Source organism: Protopterus annectens, chromosome 2.part1 (assembly GCF_019279795.1).
Source record: "Protopterus annectens isolate FY-2018-M chromosome 2.part1, PAN1.0, whole genome shotgun sequence".
Classification (NCBI taxonomy): Eukaryota; Metazoa; Chordata; order Ceratodontiformes; family Protopteridae; genus Protopterus; species Protopterus annectens.
Genome location: NC_056729.1, coordinates 883,778,283 through 883,792,561, shown reverse-complemented (window position 1 = coordinate 883,792,561; position 14,279 = coordinate 883,778,283).

Below are 14,279 nucleotides of genomic sequence, written 5' to 3'. Positions count from 1 at the left end.
CTTTCTGGAATGCTAGATATTTTTTTTCCATAATATTTCTTTATTGTTTTTCATTATTTTCACAACAAAACAATCACAAGAGAGTACACGGGTGATAATTAATGTAGTACTAATAACAATATACTTAAAACATATTTACACTATTTACATGAATGCTTTCATATTTCTTCTTAGTGATAGAGAAAAAAGATTGTTTCCTCCAGGGTTAATATCTTAGAATAGTGACTTTTAAAACATGATCTGTTCCCGTGATGTAAGCTGAAAAAGTTTCCTAAGCCACAATTTTATGCCAGAATGATACTGAAAATCTGTTCCCATAACTTCAGATTATAGGGATTATTGTTTTGTTTGTTTAGTATTAACTTGTGGGCAAATATATGTTTTATCGCTAATATCTTAAAATTTTCCCAAGAGGTTTTAGATGGGGTTAACCAGTTTGTAGCTATGTAAAGTTTCATTAGCCAAAAAATATTAATGAGGGTGGTCATTTGGATTTTAGATAGGTTGTTTGGGGGGATATAAAAAATTGTAAATTCCCAAGTAAGCATTGAAGCCTGGTATCCCATTTTTTGTAGTTGTAGTTTCAGGGAGTCCAAAGTTTAAATATACATTTGCAGCTCCAGAACATATGTAAAAGGTCAGCAGTTTCATCTTTACAATGTGGACATTTTGGTGAATTTCTAGGGTTAAATTTATGCAAGCTAAGGCGTGTAATATGCATTATTGTATATCATGAGTTGAGTGAAAGTTAGCTTCTGAAGGGAAATAGATTTTACTGTTAAATTGAATGCTTGTAATATTTTATTTTCCTCAATCGATGTTATTTTTTCTCTCCAATATTTAGACAATAGTAGCTGGTCTTGAAATTTCATGTCTTTTAACAATTTGTATGAACATGTTATAGATTTCCTATTTTGAAGAAGGGCTTGCCATAGTGTAACATATTTCATTAAATCATCTTTATTGATGGATATGTTTTGAAGATAACTTGTGGACATTTCTTTGATCTGTCTCAAAATCAATAGATATGATTTAGGAAGGCCCAGTTGATGTCTTAATTCATGAGCAGAACAATTTAGATATGGATATATATCTTGTAGTGTTAAGTTAGTTATAAGTGGGAACCTTTCCAGATCTATTAGTTGGTTATTAATTTTCAGGTTATGATTTTTATGTATAGGTTGTAGGATTAACATGTGGTGGAAGAGATTTACTGATCTAAAGAGTTTTTGTGTTAATGATATATAGTTTTTAATGTGTTCCATTAGATTATATGTTGTAATGTTTTCACTTTTTAAAAAAAGGTAATGCTTTGGGGTTTATGTTAAAACTTTCAATATGTTTATAACTCAATCTTAACCAATATGGGGCAAAATTTGGAACTTTTTAAAAAGTCTGTTGATAGTAATAAGTGTACTAGGCAAAAAGAAAAAGACAGTCGGAACACAAAATAAAGTGAATGCTCTTGGGAAATAGACTGAAGAGTACCGCTAGTGTAGGGATAGAACTGACTAGCTAAAATGTTAGTGAGCCATTAACATGACATTTTAGTGGATGTGTGTGTGTGTGTGTGTGTGTGTGTGTGTGTGTGTGTGTGTGTGTGTGTGTGTGTGTGTGTGTGTGTAATCAGATACCTTCTCTGCTCATTACAGTTTTTGTGGAATTAAAACTTCTAAATAGTCAGGTTAAAATGTGTATTTGAAATGTTTTTGGTGAAGCAATGAAATAAGGTGTCATCACTTGGTTAATGATAAAAAGTGATTTGTGTGGTGGAGTCTGAGTATTCTCAAACGGACTTCAGTCATTATGAGGAATGAGGGCATTGTGATGCCCCACTTTGCACCAGTTGAAGACCTACCCACAAATTTCCTTCACCTGAATAACATGAAGATGGCAAACAGTCAGAAAGCCACATGTATTCAGCTGAATTTGACTTATTTGATTGATGCGAACAATAAACATTTAAGAGGTATCTCAGTTGATGAATTGGAATATCTTCATGACCAGCAGTAAGCTAGTGAAACAGTCAAATACCATTTTAAACATTCCAGTAGCTTGTGCCAGATGAAGCGGTATTTAATTGGGTTGCTGGACAAAGAATGTTATCAAAATGTAAGGTTATATGGGGTTTTAGATGGTGGAAATGGAACTGAAGGTAAAGATCAAAAATGGTAGACCGAACTGGCTTTATGGAAGATATTTCAGGACTAGCACAGGTGAAATGACTGTTATTACCAGATTTTTAAGTTGAATATTGGAAACCATGATTAGTACTTCCAAAACTGTTGACATACAGTAAAAAAAAAATATGGAAATTATGGCAGACAGGCAGGAATTTATATGTGGTGATGTGATCAGTATTTAAGGAACATGATTACTCTGAGGTGACACTGAAACAATTGTCTGCATATTGCAGATGTGAAATAAGAGTGAAAAAAAGGAGGATATAAACTTATACTATCAGTCCCTATTATGTTGAATATGCTTTGGAATGGGAAATTGCTGGCATATGATAACCCAGATGAAACCTTTGGAAAAAAAATAAATTAATTGTCTGTAAGAATTACCTAAAAATAAAAAAGGACAAAGACACTGTTGAACTTACAGATATTGATACAATGAGCTAAACAGAGAATACACTTTGAAGAGAGGTTGGATGTAACTGCAATGAGTCAGCTATATATGTGCACAATTTCAGAAGCAAGATGGCTGAAGAGACTGGAAAGTTCCACATTAAGCGAAATGGATAGTAGCATGTTATTAAATATCACATGAGTTTGAAAATTCTGTCAAATAATTAAATATGATGTCTGAAATGACCTAATTGCAGGATAAGTGATCATCAGGGGCAATGGAAAATTGAACCCACAATTTTTCTGATAAATCTTACACAATTTTTATCTTGCCCTCCACACAAAATCCACATTTTTTACATTATTTATGATACTGTATTTTGACTAAAAATGCTGCAACTATCTGTATGTTAAAGTAACTCAAACAAAGGATAGCAACACATTATCAAAATGTTGCAGTATACGGTAAGAAAGGCAAGGACAACATGTTGAACATGTCCCAATTCACTTGTATAAGACAGTGAAGACAATGTTTTGCTTCACATGGCTAAGTTTTCCTGCTATTATTGGTTCAGCCCTAATATTAATTAAAATATACAAAAGGTTTAAATGACTTATAATGTGAAATATATTACAAAATGTTTCCAATTTAAGTCACCTAACTGCATACTTATTTAATGGAAAGAAATAAATCTCAGCAGCTTTACTACTGTTTGTTTTCATGAAGCAGTGCTCTCAATGCAATTTCTGACAATTTATGTTGTTAGCATTTAAGTGAATTTTGAATGAAATATTACTGCTTAACTGCTGTGGCAGATGAAGGTATTTCTTCACTAACTAATCTGTAAATTAATTTATCAGCAAACAAGGCACTGATAACTAGGTTTTTACTATAACCTTTTCCAGGTGGACAGCCAAAAAGAATGCAATTAATATGAATGTGGTGCTTGTGATGTTTAGAGTTTTTGAAGAGACATTCTACAAAAGTTAGTATTCACTGCACTTATGGAAAGCTCAAAAAGAAAGCACCTTTGCATCATAGCTATCTGTTTGGTAGTCTGTGTGATTAATAAGAGCTGTGGCATATGACAAATTATATTGTATATAGACATTATAATAATGACAATGAATCAAGTGTCTATGCATATTGCATACAGCAAACTCTTAGAGGGTAGTGGGACTGGCTACTAAAGCTCACAAGTTTCACTTATCTAAGTATGTTATTAGAGTACCTTCATACTGGCTTGATAATATTCATGATAAGAGTATTTAATGGATTTTTGTATGTCAAGAAATTGTTTGAGAAGACAATAAAATTGTTGATAATTATTGGTATAAGATACAGAGAGGAGATTTAAGTACACAGACATGTGAGTTGAGAGTTTTATTGTAGCATGCTTAAACTATTGTTGTAGATAGATTATAGATAAATAATTACAAATGGGAGTTACCCCTAAATAAGTAGTGTTGTTATAGCATGTACTTACCTATGTTAGGGAAAGATTTATGTACTTACTTCTAAAGATTTACTACAGACAAACATGCATAAACATCTATTTTTCACAAAAATATATTTTTGTAGTTTAAGTTCGCTAAAACAAATGAAAATTAATTAAGTGGCTATGTTATACTTCAAGTCACATAGTACAGGCTGAACTGCTAAACATGCAAACCATATATTAAAGTTTACTTTAAGAAACTGAGCGAGTGAATACCTTGACCATGTAAGAGTAAATGCAATTGTTAATAATTAATAATGCATTTTAACTTACAGGTTTTGATAAGATTTAATCACAATGGTAGCATTACATTTTAGCTATAGGAATACCAACTGAATTGACAGAAACATTTGCATTATAAAGAGGATTATAATCAGGTCTCCAATTTTAATCCATATTTTGTTTGTTCAAGACATGGATGCCAAGAAATTGAGCTCTCGAGAACTGGCATCCACATTAAGAACACATAATAATACCTTACAACATAAGATCTAATCATAAATCTTTATAGTCCATGGAGATTTATCTGCTCCATATACTACTAGTTACATAAAAGTAAAATAAAGAAAACAAATGTTATTTGTTGTGCTGGCTTTGAAAGACAATAAAGCAGTCAGGAAGTTATTGACATCCTTACGTATTCCCTGTCTTAACGGAAGCAGTTTGTTTCAAAATAGTCGCTGCAATATAACAAACTGCAGGCAGATACAGGAGTTAAAACAAAGCCGTTTCATGATATGCTTCTGCTGTTTTCTGGCTATCACTCTCAGCTTTTATTGACAGACACAATCTTAACAGCAAATAGGGGTGCTTAACAATTGTAACAATTGTTAAGCACCCTTTTAAATGTTAAGATTAGGTCACTCTCTAATGTAGTGCTGAACCAGGATTTTATTTAACTGTTACTGGAGTGTAAATATACTCCATGCACCACATATAAATGCTGCCTAAATAATGGGAATGAGGGAAATAATGCCACAAGTAACTCATTAAAAATATGTGAGGGTTCTGAATATGAATGAATGTAGTTTATATTATTGCTTTAAAAATTATCTAATTTTTAGTAGATAATGTCTGTTTGATTTACCTATTTTGTAACATGCTGGAAAATCACCATAATGAGTGTTTTAAAATTTAACTGTGAAAGAATGCATTGAATGAATGTAATGGTTGAGTATACATAAAATGTGCATAAAATATGATATATATATATTAAGAAAGATAAAAGTGGCACTGCTTTTCACAGGTGAAAAATATTGTTTATGTTAAATTTTCTGTGAGTATCGGTATAGCCTAATGTTCATGGCAGGGCTAGTCACCCAAAAGCTAAACCTTGTCTCTAGATGATAGTCACGGTTGAAATGACACCCCATCCATGTGTGTAAAAATGGGAAAAGGGGTTGTGGATGGATGGATGGATGGATGGATGGATGGATGGATGGATGGATGGATGGATGGATGGATGGATGGATGGATGGATGGATGGATGGACAGATGGATGGATGGATGGATGGATGGATGGGTGGGTCAGTATAGCCTAATGTGTGTACCAGCAAATCTAAATTTATTATGTGGGATGACAGCTGGATACTAATCCTAAGATTAAACACATGGTGGGATAAACAATGTTAGTATTAATGAGATTAAGAGTATATAAATTGAAAAGGTATGTCATAAAACTATGGGCATTCTGGTATAAGGTTTTCAGTTGGGTAATTTATGTACAATGTTGTAAAACGTTTTGTTATCTGGTGTAATTTAATAACAGTCATACTTGATATGCAGCCAGACAAGTAACTACCCTCTGATAAAACATCTTCTGAAAAAAGAATACAAGTCCATGCTCCTTGTACCAAAGAAAATATTTTACAAAGTGACCAGCTCCCACATAACAGCTGAACAGGACCATAACAACATTAAGACAACCACTACATTTAGATACCTTGGTATATTGCTTTATTATTCCCTTATAATAACAATAACACATGCAAGAACACAGATCCAAGATCAATTATCTTCTATTCTGGGCCATACATTTTCTCAGTTCCTTTTTACACTAACCAGGTTAGCCAATAGAAAAGGTGTCCAACCTGCACACCTCAAATATGGCTTATTGCTGTTTGCATTCTTCTCTAGCAAATATCTTACAACCTTATAGACCTTTTCAAATAAAACATGCAGATTCATCATTCACCCATAAACAAACATCAAACCCTGGCCTGCTACATGTTCTTGGTCTAACAGCATATTGCCTTGAATCTCTGTAACAAACTATTTGCTTGTTTATTTATACACTTGTTAATTGAGTAAGTGGACATATCTGAATATCCTTGTCAGGCACAACCAGGGCCATAAGGTATACAAAAGAAATTAATATGTTTAACATACAAACTTCTTATATTTACAAGAATAGGCATATGAACAGATAAAGTGCAAGTATTGCATGTTATGTGCTGTACATAGGAACACTTTTTCATATTTATATATATATATATATATATATATATATATAGAGAGAGAGAGCGAGAAATATAAGAATAATGATACAATAATGCAAACAGCTGATTCAAAATAGAAACAGAACACAAATTTAAGCAAAGTAAACTAATAGTATACAAGTGAGTAGATGTTAATACATAGGGGTAATAGCATGCATGTCCACAGCTAGTGGGGTTTGGTTTCATTGGCCTGAATGTAATCATAAAGACTTAAAAAGTAAAAATGTCATGGACATTCATAAGCTATGTAGCTGAAACATTTTATATCCTTAAGGGGTCATTTGCGTATATCCCATGGGTCTCCATTATAGGAGGTTTAAGGTATCACACAGCGAAAGCTCTAGCTTTGCTGGGTTTTTCTTGCAATTTTTACTGAATGATTTGTCTATGTGACCTTTTTACCCTTTGGTTTGGATAACAACAGGAAGAGAGAGATTAAATAATGTTAGTATGTACAAAGTTAGTAAGAAATTATGGAGTGGTTTTGTGCTATAACAGTCAGTATTATGTAGAGATTAGAGGGGTTAGTAGTATGCTTTAACAGAGCTGAACAATTCATAAACTGGAACAACAAGGGACAAAGACTGCATCTTTAGCCATGATAATCAAAACAGTGACATTAAGACATTTCTACAAAGAGCTTTTCATGGATTTTCTACAGTCTTCCACTGTGGTGAAATACTTGATTACCTGTAATATTTTGTTCCAGTACTTGAGTGCAAATTTGGAAAACTCCTTTTGGCAACTGCAAGCGAGTAATGTGGTTTTAACAAGGAGATTTATATCTGCATTCCTGAGTGAATAGGCTGAATTTCTACAGTGTATGAACTGCTTTAAGTGGAGAAGAGTTGTGAGCACTGAGGTGTTTATAAGTTAGGATATTCAAAATGAAGGAAGCACCCCCTTCAAAATGCTGTCAGTTGCTTTGCTTATTGTAAGACAATGATGCCCGGATGATGGATGCTAGCAGAATTACTAACAGCCTCATGGCAGTCAGACTTCAGTGCAAAGCTAGTGCAGAATTCATAATCTCCCTGTTTGCCCTACACCAGGGTTATGATATTGAAGAAAACAGTGCATTCAGACAGCAGTTGCAGGTACATCTCAACTGTACAGCTTTTCCCAGAATATCCAGATTTTGGCCTCATATTTTTCGTCCATTTTTCATAAAATTGTGGTCTTCTGGTAAATCATCAAAGACTGAAGTTAGAAAATAATGATGGACATTTGCGTTTCAGACTTCATATCCTTCAGAAAATTCATGCTGATGCACCTATTATTCTGTCTTTCTAAGTTTGTAAGAGCAATATTTAAAAATTGTCCCTATTTTTGGGTCTTTGTCCCACTTTTATTTATGGCTTTTTCGGATTTCTTGCTGTAAGAGGTTGAGAGGTAGGTGTGATGTGATAAAGCAGAAATACATGAATTGGTGCTAATAATGGGTGAACTAAATGCTCATATTGGGCCAAAAAGAACAGGGTATAATGACTGCCTTACAGAACATGAGTAAGGTAACACAAAAAAAGAAGTTGAGGCCATTCTAAATTTCTGTCTGGCAAATGGTTTGATGGTGGCAAATACATGGTTTAGCTAGACAGACAGTCACAAGATCACATACAAGAGTGGACAACATGCAACTCAGGTAGACTTCCTCATAGTACGTAAAAGGCACTGGAGTAGAATCAGTGATTTCAAAGTCAACCCTAGTGACTACACTGAACAAGAGTTCAAAGAATTACTCAGGCTCTAGGCACCTCAGGAAGAAGCACAAATAATTGCAGTTGAAGAAAAATTTCATCACTTCAAAACAGCATGCGTATGGACTATAGTACAAATATGTGGCCAAGGCAAGTATGGAAGGAAGGTACATAAGGAAAGCTGGTGGTGGAATGTAGAAGTCCAGGAAGTCATAAAAAGAAAGAAGGAGTGCAGGAAAAGTGGGAGATAGAAAAGATGAACCAGTCTAAGAAGGAGTACAGGTTGGCTAACAAAGAGGTTAAGACAAGAGTTGCAATAACAAACAACAGTTCCTTGGAGTCACTCTACCAGTTTCTGGAAAGTGACACAGTAGATGGCACAAAGAAACTTAATCGGTTTTCAAGACAAAGACAGAAAGATAAAGAAAATAGACAAGACACTCATCATAAGGGATGTCAGCAACAACTTGCTCACCAGTCCACAGCACATCAAAGGCAGATGGAAGGACTACTTCTAGCAGCTTCTGAATGAAGAAAATCCAACAGAAGATGTACTGACTCAGACACAGCCTACAATGAAAGAAGAGGAGCCCACCATAGAAAAAGTTAGAACAGAACTAAGGGAAAGAATGTCAGGAAAAACAGCAGGTTCAACTGAGGTCACAGCAGATATGATAAAGATGCTGGGTGAGATCAGGGAGAATGGCTCCTGAGAGTACCCATAGCAGTATGGAGAGAAAAGCATATCCAAGATGACTGGGGAATAAGCATGCTAGTGCCAGTCTTCAAGAACAAAGGGGCCATTCATTACTGTGGACAGTTAAGAGGTATCAAAGTTCTGTCATACTGCATAAAACATATGGTGAAAATGATTGATAAACAACTATTCAGAGTACAGGAAAGTAAAATGGAGGTTGAGCAGTTCAGATTCAGATCAGGCTACAGCACAACAGACCCAATCTTGGCAGTGAGACAGGTAGATGAGAAGAAGTTAACAATGAGGGAAGAGTCCATCTGGGCCTTCCTAGACTTGCAGAAAGCATATGACAAGGTCCCAAGAAAATGGATTTAGGCAGTCCTGCAGTGGTTTGAAGTCCCTGAAACACTGGTAGAATTAGTGCAGGCTATGTGGAAGACCCAATGACTCAAGTACGAATGATGTTCAGACTCTCAGAGGGGTTCCCTGTGGGAGACTGTGTGCATCAGGGTTCAGCACTGAGTCCACTGCTGTTCATACTGATGAAGGATTACTTTACCAAACAACTCAGAGGGGACAGATGAACAAAGTATGTAAATGATCTGAGCAAGAACTTCAGCAAAGGATAGAGGAACAGAATGCAAAACTGAAGCCACGTGGGATGAAAATGAGTACAGATGAGAAAGTTGTAATGACAGCAAATAAGGAATCAAGAAAAGCTGAGAATTGAGGTAAAAGGGAAAATAGTGCAATAGGTTAACAACTTCAAGGATTTGGGAGGGTTGGTTAAGGAGAAGAGAAGTCTAAATGAGAAGATGAAAGCTGGAATAAGAGGGGCTACAACCAACTGCCAAAGTTGTCAGAGGTAGCATATGACAGAAGAATGCTAAAGAAGCTGAAAAGTAAAGTGTACAAAACAGTGGTGTGACCAGTACTAATGTAAGGTATAGAAACCTGGGGAGTAAAGGCAGATCAGTTGAAGAAGCTAGCGGTGATGGAAATGAAGTGCCTTAGATGGGTTGTAGGAAACACACTATGGGACATATGAAGAAATGACAACATGAGAGCAGAAGCTAAGGTAGCTCCAATTGCAGAGAAAGTAAAAAAAGAACAGATTACAGTGGTTTGGGCATAAGTGTAGAAAAGCAGAAGATAATCTGGTGAAAAAGATTTGGGACAGATTGGAAGAAGGCAAGAGGAAAATAAGGCATCTGGCAAAGGGATGAATGGATTATGTGACAAAAGACCTGTGACAGTCAGGCATAACTGTCAAAGAAGGTAGGAGAGTGGCATTGAATCAAAAGAGATAGTGACAGTTGACACAACACCATGACACCAAGTAGAAAATGGGTTAAAAAGGGGGGGGGTTGATAATGATGATGATGCCCCTGGTAAGAGTTAACATGTATGACTCTTAACATTTTATTATTTGCCCTTAAAAGATATCTATGTTTTGAATGAAAGGTAAGGCAATTGCTGGGAAGCAGTACTCCAACCTAAGATATGTAAATTATCTGCAATGGATTATTAACAGGTGAGATATTTTGAAAGCTATTTTATGTTTTGAGTGCCCTTTATGACTGGATTCCTAGATGTGTTAGCAAAGAAAGAGACCGGGCAAGTGTTAAACCAGGGTATTTGTTGTTGAGTCACAGCTAGTAGTAGCAGGAGATCAGGATAAAGGAATTATATAGGTAATGCTGATATTAGCCTTTGGTTGGTCCTAAATAATATCACAGTACACTTTTTCTCATGTTAAGCATTAGCGTACTGATATTCATCCAGTCTCAGATTAGTTCAAAGTCATTTTGTAGCAACTTTGTCATGTGATTGTGTGCTATTGATGTTGTCCTGATAAGGCTGTCATCAGCATAAACAATGTCCAGGTTGAATAGCTCACATAGCAGGTCATTTATTATTCATTTATTTTGAATTTGTTAAACATGGTAACATTAATAGATACAAGAAAATGTGAAGACATAGGACCAATCCTTGGGGACCACATATATTTGACCTAAAGGAATTTGTATCTAAAGAATTTGTGCCTATAGAAAATACTTTAACATCAACAGTAAGTAACATATTAAGTATTCCTGTTGTTATTAGTCACGTAATATCAAGATGCCTGTATAGAACTGCCTGTATCCAAAGCAAACTGTTATGAGAACACATGAGAAAAAAAGTAGTGAGAAAGATTTCACAATGGTGGAAATAACACTGGGAAAATAGACTGTAAAAAAACATGACATTCATTACCTCACTAACAATTTCCTTGCCTATAACAAAATAGGTAATATATAGGGGTAACATGGCCAGGAAAAGAATGATTTGGGCAAACAAAAATAAGGGCTGTAGTGTGCAGTGTACATTGTAGGCAGCATCCATGCTAATAACTGAGGCTGCATGAGTATTTATATTTCATTGTATTTATTATCTTAAAAGATGATTTTTTAGTTATTACCACTAGATGATTCAGAGTTGAAAAAGATGACTAAATCGGGATGCATATCAGCAGAGAAGACATATCTCATACCAGCTGTACAAAGACTGTAGAGTCATTCAAAAAGGGAGGTAAGGCATGAATAAATTTGGAGATGAAATGGGAGTTAGGTTTGGAGAGGTTAAATAGATATTGTCTACTCTGCAAAAGCAACCTGCCAAGATACAGAAGCAGCAATACTGATTTCCAGGGCAAAACCAAAAATACAGGTAAATCAAGCTAATTTTAACTGGCAACCATATGAAATGCAGAGAACTGTTTGAGTGAGTCCTGGAATAGTGAAACAAATTGATTGAAACTCTGGACTTATATATACACAAATGCGCACACACATGCACACACACACACACACACACACACACACACACACACAAATGTGTGTGTGTATATATATATATATATATATATATATATATATATATATATATATATATATATATATATCCAATATCGATGTTCCTCCAGATATTCTTCATGATAAGGCAAGCACAGAGCTTGCTTATTGTTGGTAGGAGAGAGACTGACACTAGTGCTTTCCTCTGACATGCCAAAATACAACACTGTAAGTTCTCCACCCATTCATGGAGAGCAGTGGACCTTCAGGACAAGTATATTTTGCGTCTCCTGTCATTTGTGACAACAGTCACACCATCCCACATCCTACTCTGGGTCTACCAGCATAACAATCTTAACCCCAGTCAATGTCAAAATTTTGCTAGAACCAGCACGGAATTTAAGGGCATCATTTGTCTGGGAGGAGTGCTTGATATGATGTACCCACAATGCCATCTCCCTTGGTGATCTGGTGAATGTCCCTAAGTGAATGTTCAGTGGGTGATGTCTCAGTGTATCACCCCACTTTCACAGCAGCTCTGTCAATCCAACCATCCACCATCAGGACTATGCCTCCAGATCACAATGTCTGCGGTCTCCACTACACATGGTCATGAGAGATGCCCAAGTGCCGCACTATCCACCCTCCTGGAATGGTAACACCCATTTGTCCCTGTGACTCTTTCAGCCTACCAAGCCACTAATCAATCCCAGGTTGCCTGGACCATAGTCAGAGCTGATTTCTTCCTGTCATGATCCTGCTGCCTAGCAGCAACAGTGCCAGTCTTAGGTTCATAGGTTCATAGGTAGGTACTACGCTATCGGCCCAAGGACCTACGTAAGCCTAGCCAGCAAGATTCCCTGGCTTACGCCACCCAAGATAGTTATTTTCCTGTGCCACTGTCGAGCAGAGACATAGAAGTGATCCCCGGGGTGTATTTCCTATTTCCCATCCACTCATCAAGATTTTTCTTGAAGCGTGCTAATGAAGAACTTTGCTTGACATAGATGGGTAGTCTGTTCCAGAATATGGGAAGTCTCTGGGACAGGAATCTATCCCTCCAGCATATCCTGTTTATTGTGGTAACAAGGTTTAGGTCCCTAGAGTGTGTAGCTCGGAGGGATTGGGATTTCTTTAGGTGTAGCATGTCCAACAGCTCTGGGTTTGACATAGATTTATATGTTAGGCAGAGATCACCTCGGAGTAGACGAAATGCTATGGAGTAAAGCTGGAGTTTTTTGAGGCGGTCAGTATAGGGCATTTGTTTGAGGCCAGTAATCCTCTTTGTGAGGTACTTCTGTGGCCTTTGCAGCTGCTGCAGATGTCTTGTGAGGTACATTCCAAAAGGGGCGTTGTACTCTATAATGGGTCTAATGAGTGTCGAGTAGAGGGGAACAATGACCTCTTTTTTCCTGGATGAGAACCCTTTTATGATAAGGTGTGTCATGTAAAAGGACTTCCTGACTGCTGTGGTGATGTGACTATCAAAGGAGAGACTACTGTCCACCTGGGTCCCAAGGTCTCTTATCATGCATTCGTTGTTAAGTTGATTGTTGCCTATGTGGTAGTTCATGGGTACAGAGTTTTTACCAAAGGGGATGACACTGCACTTTTTGGCATTGAGCTTGAGGCCATGGCTCTGAGACCAGACATTTGTCTCAGCGAGGCCCTTCTGTAGGAAGTCCACATCAGTTGGGGACTTGACTATGGCTCCTAGTTTGCAGTCATCTGTGAACTTCATTAGCCAGAGGCCTTCTGTGCTAGCCTGTACTTCAGAGAAGTAGATACCAAACAGGAGAGGTCTCAGGATGGAACCCTGTGGTACTCCACTTGTCACTGCTTTGAGGTCTGATTTGGAGTCTGCAACTTTTACAGTGTGGGTTCTGTCAGTGAGCCAGTTGGCAACCCATCTTGTGATGTAGGGATTTCTACTTAGTTTAGTGAGTTTAGCTATAATTCCAGAATGGGGGATGGTGTAGAAAGCCTTGGCGAGGTCAAGATAGGCTGTGTGAACCACCTTACCCTCATCTAGGGCTTTGGTGACTGCCTCAAAGAAGTCGATCAGGTTCAGGAGGCATGATCTGTCTTTCACAAACCCGAACTGGGTGGGATCCAGAGTTTGGAGGTTACCAATGTCTTTGTTTATGAGTTCCATGATGATACGTTCCATGGCCTTGCAGACCAGGCTCGTCAGGTTAATAGGTCAATAGTTCCCAGGATCAGTGGTGGCTCCCCCTTTGTGGAGTGGGATAACTGTTGCTGTGCACCATTCAGTGGGCACAAAGCCTGATGTGAGGCTATTATTGAACATGGTGCTTAAGTGGGGATCCAGTTCATTCTAACGTTTGTGTAAAACGCAGCCTGGGATGTTGTCCGGTCCCATGGATGCTGTGTTTTGGCTATAGAGAGTGCAGCTTTTACCTGCGTAGTTGTGATTACAGGGACTCTGCATTCATTCTGCATAGATATGGGCCCTTTAGG